Raw genomic sequence first — 19157 nt, 5'->3', positions numbered from 1 at the left:
CGGGCCCTGCACGCCATCCGTCGCACGGGCCCTGCACGCCATCCGTCGCACGGGCCCTGCACGCCATCCGTCGCACGGGCCCTGCACGCCATCTGTCGCACGGGCCCTGCACGCCATCCGTCGCACCGCCTGTCTCACGAGCACCCGTCGCACGGGCCCTGCACGCCGTCCGTCGCACGGGCCCTGCACGCCGTCCGTCGCACGGGCCCTGCACGCCGTCCGTCGCACGGGCCCTGCACGCCGTCCGTCGCACCGCCTGTCTCACGAGCACCCGTCGCACGGGCCCTGCACGCCATCCGTCGCACGGGCCCTGCACGCCATCCGTCGCACCGCCTGTCTCACAAGCACCCGTCGCACGGGCCCTGCACGCCGTCCGTCGCACGGGCCCTGCACGCCGTCCGTCGCACGGGCCCTGCACGCCGTCCGTCGCACCGCCTGTCTCACGAGCACCCGTCGCACGGGCCCTGCATGCCATCCGTCGCACGGGCCCTGCACGCCATCCGTCGCACCCCCTGACTCACGAGCACCCGTCGCACGGGCCCTGCACGCCGTCCGTCGCACGGGCCCTGCACGCCATCCGCCGCACCCCCGTCTCACGAGCACCCGCCGCACGGGCCCTGCACGCCGTCCGCCGCACGGGCCCTGCACGCCGTCCGCCGCACCCCCTGTCTCACGAGCACCCGCCGCACGGGCCCTGCACGCCGTCCGTCGCACGGGCCCTGCACGCCATCCGTCGCACGGGCCCTGCACGCCATCCGTCGCACGGGCCCTGCACGCCATCCGTCGCACCGCCTGTCTCACGAGCACCCGTCGCACGGGCCCTGCACGCCGTCCGTCGCACGGGCCCAGCACGCCATCCACCGCACCCCCTGTCTCACGAGCACCCGCCGCACGGGCCCTGCACGCCGTCCGTCGCACGGGCCCTGCACGCCATCCGCCGCACCGCCTGTCTCGCGAGCACCCGTCGCACGGGCCCTGCACGCCATCTGTCGCACCGCCTGTCTCACGAGCACCCGTCGCACGGGCCCTGCACGCCGTCCGTTGCACGGGCCCTGCACGCCATCCGCCGCACCCCCTGTCTCACGAGCACCCGCCGCACGGGCCCTGCACGCTGTCCGTCGCACGGGCCCTGCACGCCATCCGCCGCACCGCCTGTCTCGCGAGCACCCGTCGCACGGGCCCTGCACGCCGTCCGTCGCACGGGCCCTGCACGCCATCCGTCGCACCGCCTGTCTCGCGAGCACCCGTCGCACGGGCCCTGCACGCCGTCCGTCGCACGGGCCCTGCACGCCATCCGTCGCACGGGCCCTGCACGCCATCCGTCGCACCGCCTGTCTCACGAGCACCCGTCGCACGGGCCCTGCACGCCGTCCGTCGCACGGGCCCTGCACGCCATCCGTCGCACCGCCTGTCTCACGAGCACCCGCCGCACGGGCCCTGCACGCCGTCCGCCGCACGGGCCCTGCACGCCGTCCGCCGCACGGGCCCTGCACGCCGTCCGCCGCACCGCCTGTCTCACGAGCACCCGTCGCACGGGCCCTGCACGCCATCCGTCGCACGGGCCCTGCACGCCATCCGTCGCACCGCCTGTCTCACGAGCACCCGTCGCACGGGCCCTGCACGCCATCCGTCGCACGGGCCCTGCACGCCATCCGTCACACCGCCTGTCTCACGAGCACCCGCCGCACGGGCCCTGCACGCCGTCCGCCGCACGGGCCCTGCACGCCGTCCGCCGCACGGGCCCTGCACGCCGTCCGCCGCACGGGCCCTGCACGCCGTCCGCCGCACCGCCTGTCTCACGAGCACCCGCCGCACGGGCCCTGCACGCCGTCCGCCGCACGGGCCCTGCACGCCGTCCGCCGCACGGGCCCTGCACGCCGTCCGCCGCACGGGCCCTGCACGCCGTCCGCCGCACCGCCTGTCTCGCGAGCACCCGTCGCACAGGCCCTGCACGCCATCCGTCACACCGCCTGTCTCACGAGCACCCGCCGCACGGGCCCTGCACGCCATCCGTCGCACCGCCTGTCTCACGAGCACCCGTCGCACGGGCGCTGCACGCCATCCGTCGCACGGGCACTGCACGCCATCCGTCGCACCGCCTGTCTCACGAGCACCCGTCGCACGGGCGCTGCACACCATCCGTCGCACGGGCACTGCACGCCATCCGTCGCACCGCCTGTCTCACGAGCACCCGCCGCACGGGCCCTGCACGCCATCCGTCGCACGGGCCCTGCACGCCATCCGTCGCACCCCCTGTCTCACGAGCACCCGTCGCACGGGCCCTGCACGCCATCCGCCGCACGGGCCCTGCATGCCATCCGTCGCACGGGCACTGCACGCCATCCGTCGCACCGCCTGTCTCACGAGCACCCGTCGCACGGGCCCTGCACGCCATCCGCCGCACGGGCCCTGCATGCCATCCGTCGCACGGGCCCTGCACGCCATCCGTCGCACCGCCTGTCTCACGAGCACCCATCGCACGGGCGCTGCACGCCATCCGTCACACGGGCACTGCACGCCATCCGTCGCACCGCCTGTCTCACGAGCACCCGTCGCACGGGCCCTGCACGCCATCCGCCGCACGGGCCCTGCACGCCATCCGCCGCACCCCGTCTCACAAGCACCCGTCGCACGGGCACTGCACGCCATCCATCGCACCGCCTGTCTCACGAGCACCCGTCGCACGGGCCCTGCACGCCATCCGCCGCACCCCCTGTCTCATGAGCACCCATCGCACGGGCGCTGCACGCCATCCGTCACACGGGCACTGCATGCCTTCTGTCTCACAGCCTGTCTCACGAGCGCCCATCGCACGGGCGCTGCACACCATCCGTCGCACGGGCACTGCATGCTATCCGTCGCACCGCCTGTCTCACGAGAGCCCATCGCACGGGCGCTGCACACCATCCGTCGCACGGGCACTGCATGCCTTCTGTCTCACAGCCTGTCTCACGAGAGCCCATGGCACGGGCGCTGCACACCATCCGTCGCACGGGCGCTGCATACCTTCTGTCTCACAGCCTGGCTCATGAGCACCCATGGCACGGGCACTGCATACCTTCTGTCTCACAGCCTGGCTCAAGTTGCACAGCCTGTCTCACGAGGCACTGCATGTCTCATAGCAGGGGCACTGTACCCCCGACCAATGTACAGTCTGTCTCATAAGCATCCATTGCGCGGGCGCTGCAGGCCCTACCAATGCGCAGCCTGTCTCCTGTGCACCTATTGCATGGGCACTGCACACGCCATGCATCGCCTGGGCACTGCACACGCCCATCACATGGTCACTGCACAGCCCCGTCACATGGGCAAGGCGGACCTTGCCAAGTACAACGTGTCTCCCTTGTGCACCTATTGGACAGGCACTGCATGCCTCACAGCACGATCACTGTACACCCTGCCGCACGGACACTGCATGCCCTACCAATGTACAGCCTGTCTCGTGCACCGCGTGCCCTGCTAAAAGATCCTTCTGCTTCACAGGAGCCCATCCACTGCACGTGTCCTGCATGCCCCGTTAAAGTACAGCCTGTCTCATGTGCACCCATCGCACGGCCACGGCACACCCTGGAAAAGGATCTTTCTGTTTTGCAGCTGTCCATCCATTGCACAGCACACTGCACACACAGTGCACACCCCCATAGCATGGGCACTGCACACATCCGCCCGCCAGCCGCATTGCGGGCACATGGCACACAGTGCAGAAGCGCCTGGTGTGTCAGATGCACCCATTGCGCACACCCACTGCACCTCTCCAGTGCACCCGTCCCATGCACGCTGCATGCACCGGTCGCACGCGTGCTGCAAACCATTACAAACGCTTCTGGTCTCCCAGGCGCCCCTTGCACGCACACCGCACGCTCTGCTGACGCTCATAGCGGGTGTGTACCAACCGCATGGGCGCGGCAGACCCTACCAGCCCACAGCCTGCATGGGCCCTGCACGCTCTGCTGACATTCCCGTCTAGCACGTACCAATTGCAGGGGCCCCGCAGACCCCACCGAAGTTCAGCCTGCCTCCTGGGCTCCCGTTGCAAGGGCACCGTGCAGCCCTCTGCACCGCACTGCACTTCCCCATCGCTCGCACACTGCATGGAACCCCAGGGTCCCTGCCTCAGGTGCACTCACTGCCCGTGCCACACACCTTCAGCCTGCCCTACACACACCTTGCCCCGAGGCCATTTGCCCGGTCTTGCCCACGCCCCTCGCCCGCATAGCCCCACCCCCCGGGGTGCACAAGGGATGACTGCCTCCATCATCCCACTGTGCCCCCCGCCACGCCGCTCTGAGCGGAGGGAGGAGGCTGATGGTTGTGTAGCTTTGGGGCATGTCATGACATCATCCCACCTCAAGCGGCCTACTCACACAGCCTGAGACCGTTCTCCTTTCCCTGCCCCTACCCCCCGAGCCGATCCCCATTCCCCACTCTCCCATGTGCCCCACAACTGATCCCCAGCCCCTCTCTCCCACCCGCACCCCCAGCTGATCTCCGCCCCCCTCCCCAGTCTGCACCTCCCAGCCAGTCCTCAACCTCCCACCCTGCCTGCCCTCCCCCAGCTGATCCCAATCCACCCCAGCTGAATTCTGACCCCCTCCCCCACCCACCTCCCATCTGATCCCCCAATCCCCCACAGCTGGCCCCCTTTGCTCAATGTTCCTCGATGCCCAGTGTGAATGGGCAGCTCCGTTCTGAGGCCACAGGGTTCAGAGGTTGGTCCTGAAGGGCACTGGGTGCGGGGAGGGGGCCTGAACAGCGCCAGTTACTGAGAATGGAGAGGAAATGGAATGGGGGGGTGGTGCGCGATAGCTGGTTTTGGTCTAATGAGCTGAAATTTCAAAAAGAAAAGTCACTTTGAAATGGAAGAAACTGACCCTCCTCCCCACACACACTGCTCCCCCTTGTCCTTGAGGACACCCTCTTTCCCAGGGGATTTCAGTCTGCATGGCCCAGCCCATCCTGGGAGACCCTGAACGCCCGTGGGATGCTGCCGATTGTGGCTGGCTTCCCGGTCTGGATGGGGATTCAACCCAGCCAGCTGGCTGCTTTGCCGAGTCGAAGCCCAGGGTGGTGTGGGTCACAGAAATGCTCCAAGACAGGGTGGCCCCATGGGCTGTCATTCCAGCATCCGATTCTCACAAAGGGGAAGGAAAGCAAAGCCTGAACCCAGTGGCTGGAAGGATTTTACGCCCATCCCTGCCACAGCCGAGGGCTCCGGCCTCGGAAAAGCTCACGTTCACTCTGAAAACTGCTGGCCCCGACCAGATGATGGCCACCCCCAGCATCAGCCCTGGAGGAATCACCAGTTCTCTTCCTCGAATGCTGCCAAAGACTCCCAGTGCCTATTTCATTTCCCCATGACCCCTACCTGCTCCCTGCTCTGCCCATGCCCCTCAATCCTGACCTGCAGCACCCTGCTGTCCCAGCCCCCGGGCTCTTCCCTCCCACACCGCTCTTCTCGTGTCCCTCAATCCCACCGCAGCCCCCTGCTATCCCAGTCCTCCCCTTTCTTTGCACACTTCCCATCCTCCCACTCCCACCATGATGCCAACCAACTGGACAGGCAACTGATTAACCGTTCCCTCCCACGCCTCCCACCGCAGCCAGCAGCAGCCTCAGCTGCCCAGCTGTTACGCAAACATGGTGCTAATCTGACTTTAAAAGCAGCTGCATTTGGCTTCCATCTACAGACGTTAATCATTGACAGTTTACAGCTGGGCGGGCGGTGTTGGTTCAGGCAGGGCCCCTTGCACGCCCAGCTGCACCCAGGAGGGCAAAATTTGCAGCAGGGCGCAGAACCTAAAGGCCAGGCTGAAGGAGAGAAACTGGTTAGGGGTGAGGGCGCTGGGATGGGGCTCTGGGTTTGAGTCCCGTCTCCGCCACAGGCTCTCCTGGGTGACTCACTTTGCCTCTCCTCTATGACCTGGAGAGAATGACCCTCCCTCTCATCTCAGACTGGCTGGGCAGGGGCAGGGGCTGCCTCCCACGCAGTGGCCACACTCAGAAGTCGTGCCCACCGCCCTATAGCACAAGCAGTACAAAGGCACCCTCCCGCGGAGGCCGTTCTCCCAGGACAGAGGAGCTTTTCCCAGTACAAGCTACATAAAAGGTCCTGGTGTAACTGTCCACTTTAACTATTTCCATTAAAAAACCAAACATCACCCCCCCAATCGAAAAGGTGGGGGGAGTAGATCCAAACCCCGGGTCGGGACCAGGCCTCACTAGGTGTCCGTGCCACGCCCAGCACAACTGGACCTTGGCTAACAGAGCAGCCCCCGCCTCCCCCACCTGCCCCCAATTTCTGCTCGGGCACACGCAGCGCTTGGGGCAGTGGCATCTTCTGACCCCCTGTCGTCGGCCAGGGCCCGTGCAGTGCTTGGCACGATGGACAGCCCTCCAGGGTTGGCAAGGGCTGTGCAGCACCTGGCACAAGGGGAGACCCCCGACATCAGCAAGGATCCAAGCAGCAGGTAGCCCTTCAGTCTCAGGCAGGGCTCTCGGCGCTACCAGACTGGGAAAGGTGACCATTGCGAGATGCGGCCCTGAAAATTTGGGTCCCAATAAGCTCTCTACTGTAACCTCTGCCCACGGTCCCACACTCCTCATTTCCAGCACTCCTCTGCTCTTCACCTGGCGTTTTCCAAGCTCGCCGACGGGGAAACGTTCCTGGAAAATTTCCACCAAACCCACCCCAGGTGGATTTTCCATCTCTTGAAGTCTTCAGATCCAGACTGGCTGCCTTTCTGGAGGAGATGCTGCAGCCATACACATGCATCCGGGCTCAACACAGGGATAACTATGTGACATTCTCCAGCCTGTGCTATACAAGAGGTCAGACTAGATGATTGAATGATTCCCTCTAGCCTTAATTTCTATGGATCTATGAATGAAACTCAGGCTGTGTCTGTGCGACGGAGCCTGTGTTGGGATAGCCCCCTAGTGTAGCTTATGCCAATAGAAGGGATTTTTCGGTCAGCACTGTAACACCACCGTTAGCCACGTGGGCAGAAGCCCTTTTTTGTTAGCATAGCGGGGTCTACACTGGGGATTTTCTGGCAGAGCTGCGTCAGCTGAGATGTGATTTTTTTTTTTTCCATACTCTGAGCTGACATAGCTATGCTGGGATCAGTTTTATGCCGACACCAGGCCTCAAGTGCTGTACTTTCTGCTGTGCACAGAGCGGAAGGCCTTTTGGGCAAGGACTAGAACTAAATGAAGAACTGATTTTTCAGTTCATAAGCTGAACTGAAAAATGAAGAGATTGGTTTGGTTTCAGCCCAAAGGGATTTTGCTCGTTTTTTCCTAGTAAAAAAGAAAAAAAGGTCATTTTGGGGGTTTTTCACCTTTAAAAAACCAGTTACATTGCAAAACAAAACGCCGTTTCGAAATGAGAACTCAAACCATTGCGTTCGGAAACGGCCGAACAAACCATTTCAACTTTTTTGATGGAGCCCTTGCTCCCCCTCCCCCCCGGATGAAACTATCTGCTGAATTTCACCCATATTTACTGTATGCCCTTTCCAATTACCCAGCTGTAGCAGGGACCATCTTTTTGGTCTATGTTTGTACAGCTCCAAGCACAATGGGGTGCTAGTCCTCAACTAGGGCTTCTTGGGACTTCTGCAAAAACAACAACATACATGGCACCTAGAATTGCAAGATCTATCCATTACCAAGCGAGTAGGTTAGATGGGGTTGCTTTAGAGCTAATCTGATTTTCTGTGGACTCCCAGTTTACTCCAGTGTAAAAGATAGTCAGGCCCAGGAAGATATTAAAAAAGAAGCTACAATCAGAGTTTTCAAGACCCAAAAGTCAAGGCTCTCCTGGTAACCTCAACTCCTCCACACAGAAGCTAGAGGATGAGGTATGCTGTTCGCCATAACTTTAAATCCTCAGAAACTATGCCCATAGGTTCTCAACAAAGCCTGTAGCTAGCACAGCTCCATCCAACCATTCATGTACCTCGCCCAGCTGCCTGCCAGTACAATATTGTTCCTCATCGTCCAGTGGTTTCTCCAGCCTTGTTTTAAAATGTCCCTCCCCTCCAGAAGTCAATTCTACAGAAGATCTCCCCATCGAACGCCTGTCCTTGTGTTCACTCAAGATTTACCCTTTCTTTAATTTCATGGCGTTCAAGGCCAGAAGGGACAATCGGATCACCTAGACTGGCCAGGACACAGAACTGCACCCAGTTACCTTTGCATTTGGCCCTGTACATTGAGCATCTCTTCCAGCAAGGCAGTCAGTGAATCCACCACTTCCCTTGGGAGCTTGCTCCACTCACCAGTCACCCGCACTGTTAAAAACCAGCACCTGGTTTCTAGCTGGAATTTGTCTGGCTTTAACTTCTTGTTCTGCTCTTCTCCATTAGATTAAAGAGCCCTTTGGTAGCCAATGTTTTCTCCCCACGAAGGGATACAGACATCTTGACCAAGCTTGCTCTCGACCATCTTTTTAGTAACTATCCAGACAAGCTCTGGGAGTTGCTAAGGCATTTTCCCCAGCCCTCCTGTGCCCCTGCTCTGCGCACTCTCCAGGCCTTCCACAATTTCATCCACAGACACCTAGTTTTAACCCCTTCGCCCACCCATCCCAGGGGTTTAAATCTTCATATACAGGAAGATGGTTCTTTGTTGCTCCACCTGCCACCTACCAAAACCAGGCAGACGTAGCTCTTTGTGTCTTCCTCTGGAAATCAACCCCCCATTCACCCTGCTGATTTTTTGCCTGGCACAGTAGAACAAGGGGACACCGAACGGCGACAAATGTAAAGCTGATACTTGGGAAAGGCATTGTTATATACAATGGACTGTTCACCTGTGAAACTCCTTGCCACAAGATTATCCTAAAGGCCAAAGTGCCTAGCGGGATTGCAAAAAAAAAAAAAAAAAAAAGTGTTAGACGTTTATATAGATAAAGGTTACATTACACGGATTAGACAGAAGTAATAAGGGTTACTTAGACGGGAAGCTCATTGGGGACAGTGACTATCTTTTTGTTCTGCATTTGGTCCGCACCTAGTGCAACCTGGTCCTTGTCTATGGCTGGGGGGTGCCCATGCACTACTGTAAAACAAAGGATAAATACTAAGGCAGACGACAGGCTGTTACTGAGCTCTCTCACAATTCACACAGTGCAACGATAATAATTCTGTACATCTACGCAGAGGTTGTCAGCCGAGGATCTCAAAGCACATCACAAAGTCTCTCTTCCCAAGGCACACATAATAGGAGTGATTTACCCAAAGCCATACAGTGAATCAGGGGCAAAGCCAGGGACAGCACCCAGGACAGAGAATAGCATCACCGGGCCTTGCTCTAACCACTCGATCCTGCTGCCATCCGAGTAAGAAATCCACTACCTCATGTTCTCATGCTGTGTAAGTCCTCTATTGTCACAATGACCCTTATTTAACTTGGGTGGTAAACTCCTCTGGCCAGGGGCCACGTCGTTTTTCTCTATAAATATGATGGTAACAACAATTGCACGTGGCTTCCACAGCCCAATTTCATCGGAGGCTCTCAAAGCTTTTATGAAGGAGGATCATGTAATTATCCCCATTTTAAAGACAGGGAAACCAAGGTACACTGAGGGGAAGTGATTCCCCAGAAGCCAAACAGTATGTGAGTGGCAGGACTGGAAACAGAACCCAGAGCCCTGAGTCCCACACATCCACTCCCCTCCCAGAGCAGGACATAACCCACCAGTCCCCACTCCCCACCCCCATCCCAGAGCCAGATCTGGAACCCAGACCCCCTACTCCCTTCTCAGAGGCAGGAACAGAATCCAGGAGTCCTGACTCCCAGGCCCCCCGCTCTAACCACTAGCCGACATTTCCAGGCACAGAACCCAGGCCTGCTGACTTCCCATCCAGAACTCTAACCATTGCCCACTCTGCCTTGAACACATTAATGGAGCTGGAGGCATAAATAATAATATTTCACATGATCCATCTGACACAAGTCCCCCTGCTGAAACCCAAGAGCGATTACTCATTTTGCTTTATTCACCAGCTACGACTGTTTTACTTAAAATAAAATCATATTAAAACATGGGTGTATATTAAAAGAATAGAGATTGCTGCGTCAAGTTTAGAATGACGTTTGGGATGGCTTTGTATCATTTCATGCTAAACCAAAAGGCCCTACAAAAACAAACCTGCAATCGGGCAAATGTTACAATGGGTGTTACCCAGATAAGATTGCAAGCAGGCTTTCGGGGGTCTCTTATGGTTACTTGGGAAGGGGAGGGCTCTGCTATATAGGAGGGGGCGCCCAGAATGGAAAAGTGTGGTGCCTACTACTAGGATAAATGCTGCATGCTTTTTCTGGGTTTACTGTTTAACAAGTGGGGAGACAGGGAGTGGAGTCTAGTGGTTAGAACAGGGGGGCTGGGAGCCAGGCCTCCTGGGTTCTGTCCCAGCACTGGGGTCTAATGGTTTGGGCAAGGGAATCTCGGAGTCAGGGCTCCCCGGTTCTATTCCCAGGTCTGCCACTGTTATGCATTGTCGAGAAAGTCACCTCCCCCGCTCTGTCCCCATTTCCCCATCTGTAAAATGGAAATAGCAAGGCTGACCCAGCCCTCCCACAGCATGAGCCCTTGATGACAGAAGAGCCAGCAGGAGGCGCTGCAAGTTGTAGCCAAGCAGGCGTGCCCTTTGCCAGCCATGAATGCACTAAGCGTGGTGAACGTGCCTCCCCTCGGAGTTGCTGAGAGCACTTTTCAAGCATGGATGGATCTAGGCTCCTGGTTCCTCTGAGAAATGGATCAGATTCATTATTTCCATTTTACAGATGGAGGAACTGAGGCACGGAGCAGGGGAACTGGCTCGCTGAACGATATGCAGCATAGTTGTGGCAGAGCTGGGAATGGATCTCAGGAGTCCTGATTCACAGCCTCACCCCTGTTCTACCCACCAGAGCCCGCTCCTCTGTGAAAAAGTTATATTTTGCAGCTACTGATATTTTGCCTCATTACACACATACGCACACATATTTACTTCTCAATTTTGCTCTGAAATAAATGGTCAACTTTTGCAACAACAGAAAACAAGAATGAAAACTTTCCTGTTTAAATAAAATCAACTGACCACCAGTATGTAATGAAAGAAGCTCTCTCCACCAATCAGAAGACAGTGCAATGCATTTCCGATAATTCAGAATATGAATGAAGACCCTTTTAAGACAATCCCCTTAATAAAGTAAAAAATCAGAAACAAACACCAGATTGCCCCCCCCTAAAATATAAGAATACAATAATTAAGAGTGTTTTAAGCATATACATGACATCACAACGCGTTGCCATGGGAAACGACATTATGTACTACAAGATCAAAGATACTGAAGCAAAGTGGATCTACAGATCCCTGGTTTTTAGGAGGGTGGGGGGAGGAAAATAAGGGAGAAATGGGGCGGCTACAGACGCGAAAAGGACAACACTGTTCAAAGACATAAGGCATCCTTACAAACACCCCAAGTCAGCCATTCCCCATTTTCTAGTCCACACAACCAAGCATTTTTCTCCAAGCCCCACCATCATAACACTTTAAAAAAATAATCATTAAAAAATATCAGATCTGGGGTTTTTCACTGCAGGATTTTTATTTATTTAACACGGGGAGGAAAATTTTAAAATAATAAATAAATAGACCCAAACCCTTCTGCTCACACAACCATGAATTAAATTTAAATATTATATATATAATTACCCACTATGACTAAAAATCAAACAGACCTTTTGCCAGGGCTTAAAATGCATGTCTCATTCCCCACCCCCACTGCCCCCAAACACAACCAAAGCCTAAAATTATAGATCTATATAATACACATTGGAAATTCGATTCTCTTACCCACACCCTGGCCTCCCTATTTGCAGGAGCTACATTTTTTTAAAAAAATCCCACATCCTTCCGAACAAATAAATGAAATATTCCTAGAGCACAATATTTTAAAATTCTCCATCAAAGCATCTTCTAAGCACTCTTTTCCTGCAACAAACACACACAAATTAAAATCCAACCCCAACAAACATACAATGGCTATAGATCATGCCCAGATACATACTGTCCAGTTGCGAACCTTCTTGCAGAAGCTGTCTGCTGGTGCATATATTTATGGAATCAAAACAGTAGAATTTATTTTGTAGAAAGAAACACCCCAGATGTGATCTGTAACCCCCCCCACCCCCCACCCCCAAGCACCACTGGCTTCCCCTCTGCCAATGCTGTAGGTACTGGACAACATGCATGCAAAAAGGTATGTTGAAAATGCTTATCTATGGCCCAACTGCTTGATCCTTTCAGCCCATCTCAATGGAAACCATGGGATTTTTGTGAATGGAGGGTCACATGACCCAAGCTAGGCTCTTTGTCCCTCTCCCTTCAATAAACAACAGGTGAACAAGAAAAAAAAAAAGAATCCAAGATATATAGGAGGGGAAATATAGTCACAGGATGTGTCAGCTTCACTCCACATCTCAGTTTTAAACAGTCACCAATTCCCACTGTGTGACAGTACCAGATATAAAGGACCCCCTCCCACTCCCTACATCCCCCTCCCCAACCAAAAAACTGACATGCCAAGAAGGGAAGGAAATTAAACCCACCATGATGGATCCTCTAGGTGAACCCTGTCTTCTTTTTTTTTTTTATGAATGAATCCAGATGCAAATAGGATTGATTCACAAACAAATACCCTTCACGTCCCCCCACCCTTTTAGGGAGGGGGGACATCTAATTTCATTCATAAAAAAAATTCATAATAAAATGGTTTTGGCATTAAAAACATCATTAAAAATAAAAGAGGATGGAGAGAAGAAATTAAATTAAAAACAGCAGCAGCAGCAGCTGGGAAGAAGGAGAATGGAGAAATGAAAGCATGCAAGATGTTTTTAAAGATGTCATTTTATTTTGCCTCCTTCTCAAATGAAAATTATTATTTTTTTAGGCAGCAAAACAAAATTTTAAAATCTCGATTGTTTTGCCAAAAAAAGGGGGGGCATAAATTGGGTTAAAATATCCCCCCCTTTTCTTGCTTTTATGGGGATTTTTTTTAATGGGGGGGCAGATGGAAAATGAAGACCGACTCACTCTACTTCCATGGCTGGTGCAGCTGCTCTGTGTGTGTGGCTTGTGTGTGTTTTATATGTTGGTAGGATTTTCAATTTTTTAAAAATTTCTTTTCTTTTTAGTTGTTCATCATTATAAGGAGAATGAAGATCCAGCAGCCATTTTTCAGCAAGTAACATTTCTAATCCCTCCTCCCCCTTTTTTCCTATCCCCCCCATTCCCAACCCACCCTCCCTCCCCGCCACTGCACCTGCCTTGGTTAATACTGACCACAGCTGGGGGCCTGGACTGATTTCTTACACCGGGAGTGGAGAACCAGGAGCTGGGGAGAGAAGAGAGAATCCAAAGCTGAGCTGGGAAAAGGGAAAAGGAACAGAGAAAAGTGGATTCCACTTGGTCCTAATGCCCCTATAGGATTAGGGGAGGGGAAATCAAAGCATCTGAACATTAATCATCCGCCGATGGTTACGGAGGGAAGAGGACGTGGGTCGGAACCGGGCTCGGAAGAGCCTCGGGCAGATTGGCAAGCAAACCCAGATCCAGTGCTGAATTTCTCACCTTGTCTCTATAATGGGCCAGAACCAGAATCCCAGGTTTGAAATCGAGGGAGGACCAGCACGCAAACCAAGATCCGATCCCAGTCTCATCTCTCGTCCCACTGAGCCCAAGCAGAATCCAAGATCAGAACTCTGGGGAGGATCCGCACGCAAACCCAGAGCCAATCCGAATTCTAATGTCGAAGATCATGTTGGACAAACACCTGTCAGGGATGGTCTAGGGTTTACAAGGTCTTGCCTCAGCGCAGGAGGCTGGACTTGATGACTTCTCAAGGTCCCTTCCAGCCTCACATTTCTATGATTCTATATCCCATCTCAACATGCCAAAGCAGAATCCCAGGTCTGAACAATGGGAGGGATCAGCTTGCACACCCAGATCCAGTCTGAATTTCACAGCTCGTCTCGTTATCTCTAACTGGCTGGTACCGAAGCACTAGATCCAAACGATGAAGTGGATTGGAATGCAAACCAAAGTCCCGATCCAGATTTTGTATGTCATCTCCAGCTCTAGCAGGCCAGAACCAGGGCCCAGAACATGCCTGAATTGGGGGTTAGATCAGAATTAAATTTCTCATGCAAGAGGAAAGACAGTCCTGTGGGTAAAGAACTGACTGGGACACCAGTGCTCTGGGTTCAATGCCCAGGCGTTGCTACAGACTTGCTGAAGGACAGCGGGCATGTGCTTAAGTAGCTTCCTGAGTCTGGGCTTCTCTGTGTGCGTCAGTTCCCTAGCTATAAAACCGGGAGAGTGAAGCTAAGTCCCTTCAGAGAGGGAGTGTGAGGATAAACCCATCAGCGTTTCTGAGGCTTGGTTACTATGGTGATGCCAGAGAAGAACCTACCTTGATCCTAATTTTGCAACTCATGAGCCAAACTGGTTTTCCCAGCGGTGGGAAAGTTTGGTTCTAGATCCAGGCTTTGTGCCTAGGACCCTGGGTCTCCAGTTCCTGTTAATACAAAATTGATCAACTGAAAAAAATTAACCCAGATTCTGAGCCCCTAAGGGCAATTTTAATTCTAAAAAAACCAACCCCCAAACCCTCTTTCCTTTTAAATGCACAAGAACAGGAGGTTTGGTTATTGCCATGACAAGGGTTGAAGCCCCAGGAGAGGGATAAATGAGTGGGACTTGATGTTCTTACTGGGGAAACACATGGATTCATGGGTGTGTGCTTAGAGGGGGCAAAGGATTGAGCCTGGCATTTAACACTGCCAAGGACAATCTGGCTATCTACCCAAAGTGCTTATATGAGGAGGCAGTGTTATATGAGGAGGCAGGAGACCGGGGTTCTATTCCTAGCACCGGCCTGCTGGGTGACCTTGGGCAAGTCACTTCCTCATTCTGTGCCTCAGTTTCCCCATCCGTAAAATAGGAATAATAATGCACTTCACTAAGGAGATCGGTATCAACATCTACTGATAAGGGTTAGGGATTATTACATGTTCCTCCTCCTCCCCCCAAAAGTACCTGCACACCTCACAATCTTTAATCTTGTTAGCTCCACAATGCCCCTGGTATTGACAGAACTATTATCCCCACTGTACAGATGAGGAAACCGAGGCACAACAAAGTTACAGCCCAGATTTTAAAAGGTGTTTAGGCACCCAGTGTCGTAATGCCCTGCAGATTCATGAGCCCCATTATCATGTCGGCACTTAGAAGCCCACATCCAATCCTCTAGGCCTTGCAACAGTTAAAAATCTGGGCCGGAAGGACCTGGTCAAGGTCATTCAGGTGGTCTACAGCAGAGCAGGGAATCCAAGGCCAGCCTCCCAAGTCGTGGACCTCCTGCCCCAGGTGTGACACCCCAGCCCAGCCAGTACACAGCTAAGGCCTCCACCTCAGTTAGCAGCTGTGCCTGCTCAGATTTAGGAGCAAGCTCTGTTCTTGGCTGGGGTGGAAAGTTTCTGGCCATGGTGCTTTGGGGGCTGCATGGGATGGGGGGGGGGCGGGGGCAGCAGGCTCATTGTATGGGGGATGCACAGTCCCCTGGGGGCTCTGTAATGTGGAGGAGTGGGAGGGGATGGTTCTGGGGAAGGGAGGGGAGGCAGGGTGTAATTGGCTGGAAGGGGTTCTACACTGGGAGAGGGATCTCCTGTCCCTGGTGCCCAAGGAAGGGCAGATGCAGGGGGACTGCACTGGACTTTGGGGCGGGGGGTCAGTCTCATTGTATAGGGGGATGCACCTGGCCCTGGGATGGGGGGGGGTCTGTACTGTGGCGGAACGAGAGGGAGTGCACCTACCTGGAAGGCGGGAATCATCTTCCAGGAAGGACAGACAGATGCGCTGTGCTGGTGGGGAGGGGGGCAACTTCTGGCTTTGGGGAGAGGAAATACTTGGGAGGTGGTAACTGACCCCGAGGAAGGAAGATACTGGGGGGAAGTCTGCATCTGGCTGGGGGGAGGATTGCCCTGTCCTTCAGGGAGAGGGTGCACCAGAGGATGCTGTGGGTGGGGAATATTGGAGTTGAGCAGGAGTCACATGAGGGGCAACTCTGCCCCCCAAGGGGTGGGGAGGATACACAGTGGGGGAGGGGGGGCTGGCTGTGCCCTGAGGGCTGCATGGAAGGGGGGCACTCTAGCCTGGGAGGGAGTTGCATGGAGCGGGGCTCTGGACCAGGGGGACCATAGGAGGGGCACTGGCTCAGGTGGGTCGCATGAAGGGGGGGCTCTGGGGATGTACGGGGGACTCCAGCCTGTGGAGTGCACAGGGGATTCTGAGGGGGCAGGGAGGCTGCGAGGGGCAGGGTTGGTGGGGGGCTTGTGGGGAGGCTATAGAGGTGGGGGGGTTGTGGGGGCAGGGGGGTTCTGATGGGGGTGGTCGTGGGAGGGCTCTTGGGAGGGGGCTTGCGGGGATTCAGAGGGGGTAGGGCTGGAAGAACATGGGGGTCTGAGGGGGCGGAGCTTGCAGGACAGGGGAGGTTCTATGGGAGCCTTGCGGGGGCCGTGAGGGGACGGGGCTCAAAGGATGGAGGGGTTCAGAGGGGCAAAGGGGATTCACGGGGGGACTGCAGGGCTCACAGAGATTCTGAGCGGGCAGGGCTCGAAGGACGTGTGGGGCTCCTGGGGGGGGCTGAGAGGGGGAGGGGGCTCTGGGGGCTCATGTGGGGCAGGGCTCACGGGGGGCTGTGAGGGGGCAGGGGTTCTGGGGGCATGGGGCTCCCAGGGGGGCTGTGCGGGGCAGGGGCTCTGGGGGCTCACAGGGGGGCTGTGCGGGGGTGGGCGCTGTGGGGGGCAGGGGCTCTGGGGGCTCACAGGGGGGCTGTGAGGGGGCAGGGGCTCTCAGGGCTCGCAGGGGTATGGGCTCATGGGGGGCTGTGAGGGGGCGGGGACTATGGGGACACGGGGCTCGAAGGATGGAGGGGTACGAAGGGGGCTCGCGGGGGGGGTGGGGCTCGAAGGACGCAGGGGTTCAAAGGGGCTCACGGGGGGGCTGTGAGGGGGCGGGGGGTTCGAAGAGGGCTCGCGGGGGGGCTGTGAGGGGGCGGGGGGTTCGAAGGACGCGGGGATTCGAAGGGGCTCGCGGGGGATGTGAGGGGGCGGGGGGTTCGAAGGGGGCTCGCGGGGGGGCTGTGGGGGGATGGGGCTCGAAGGATGCAGAGGTTCAAAGGGGCTCACGGGGGGCTGTGAGGGGGCGGGGGGTTCGAAGGGAGCTCGCGGGGGGGCTGAGGGGGCGGGGCTCAAAGGATGCGGGGGGGTTTGAAGGGGCTCGCGGGGGGACTAAGGGGGCGGGGGGTTCGAAGGGGGCTCGCGGGGGGGCTGTGAGGGAGCGGGGGGTTCGAAGGGGGCTCACGGGGGGCTGTGAGGGAGCGGGGGGTTCGAAGGGGGCTCACGGGGGGCTGTGAGGGAGCGGGGGGTTCGAAGGGGGCTCACGGGGGGGCTGTGAGGGAGCGGGGGGTTCGAAGGGGGCTCACGGGGGGGCTGTGAGGGAGCGGGGGGTTCGAAGGGGGCTCGCGGGGGAGCTGTGAGGGAGCGGGGGGTTCGAAGGGGGCTCGCGGGGGGGCTGTGAGGGAGCGGGGGGTTCGAAGGCGGCTCGCGGGGGGGCTGTGAGGGGGCGGGGGGTTCGAAGGGGCTCGCGGGGGGGCTGTGAGGGGGCGGGGGGTTCGAAGGGGCTCGCGGGGGGCTGTGAGGGGGCGGATGGTTCGAAGGGGCTCGCGGGGGGCTGTGAGGGGGCGGGGGGTTCGAAAGGGGGCTCACGGGGGGCTGTGAGGGAGCGGGGGGTTCGAAGGGGGCTCACGGGGGGGCTGTGAGGGGGCGGGGGGTTCGAAGGGGGCTCACGGGGGGGCTGTGAGGGGGCGGGGGGTTCGAAGGGGGCTCACGGGGGGGCTGTGAGGGGGCGGGGGTTTCAAAGGGGCTCGCGGGGGGGGCTGTGAGGGGGCAGGGGGTTCGAAGGGGGCTCGCGGGGGGGCTGTGAGGGGGCGGGGCTCGAAGGACGCGAGGGGTTCGAAGGGGGCTCGCGGGGGGGGCTGAGGGGGCGGGGCTCGAAGGACGCGGGGGTTCGAAGGGGGCTCGCGGGGGGGCTGTGAGGGGGCGGGGGGTTCGAAGGGGGCTCGCGGGGGGACTGTGAGGGGGTGGGGGTTTCGAAGGGGCTCGCGGGGGGGGCTGTGAGGGGGCGGGGGGTTCGAAGGGGGTTCGCGGGGGGGCTGAGGGGGCGGGGCTCGAAGAACGCGGGGGGTTCGAAGGGGGCTCGCGGGGGGGCTGTGAGGGGACGGGGGTTTCGAAGGGGGCTCGCGGGGGGGGCTGTGAGGGGGCGGGGGTTTCGAAGGGGCTCGCGGGGGGGGCTGTGAGGGGGCGGGGGGTTCGAAGGGGGTTCGCGGGGGGGCTGTGAGGGGGCGGGGCTCGAAGGACGCGGGGGGTTCGAAGGGGGCTCGTGGGAGGGGCTGAGGGGGCGGGGCTCGAAGGACGCGGGGGGTTCGAAGGGGGTTCGCGGGGGGGCTGTGAGGGGGCGGGGGGTTCGAAGGGGGCTCGCGGGGGGGCTGAGGGGGCGGGGCTCGAAGGACGCGGGGGGTTCGAAGGGGGCTCGCGGGGGGGGCTGTGAGGGGGCGGGGGGTTCGAACGGGGCTCGCGACCGTTGGGTTCCAGCCCCCGGCGGTTCTGGCCCGACCCGGCCGCTCCCTGCGCCGCCGGACAGAGCCCCCGGCCGGGCGGTGAGTGCGGGGGAGGGGCCAGAGGGGAGGGGTCAGATGGGAGGGGGCGGGGGCATTAGCTGAGGGAGGGGTCAGAGGGGTGGAGTCAGGGGGCATTAACCACAGGAGAGGTCGGGGGGGGCGGGGGCATTATCTGGGGGAGGGGTCAGAGGGGAGGAGTCAGGGGCAGGGGTATTAGCTGGGGGAGGGGCTAGGGGGTATTAACCAGAGGAGGGGAGGGGTCGGAGGGAAGGGGTTGGGGCAGTAACCGGGGGAGATGGCAGAGGGGAGGGGTTGGAGGGCATTAACTGAGGGAGGGGTCGGGGACATTATTCTGTGGGGGCAGGAGCAGGGGGCACTAACCGCGGGTCGGAGGTTATGAGCCAGGGCAGGGGCCTGGGCCCAGGCAG

This window comes from Eretmochelys imbricata, chromosome 23 (genome assembly GCF_965152235.1).
Source record: "Eretmochelys imbricata isolate rEreImb1 chromosome 23, rEreImb1.hap1, whole genome shotgun sequence".
In the NCBI taxonomy this organism is placed as follows: domain Eukaryota; kingdom Metazoa; phylum Chordata; order Testudines; family Cheloniidae; genus Eretmochelys; species Eretmochelys imbricata.
This window is presented reverse-complemented; position numbering follows the sequence as displayed.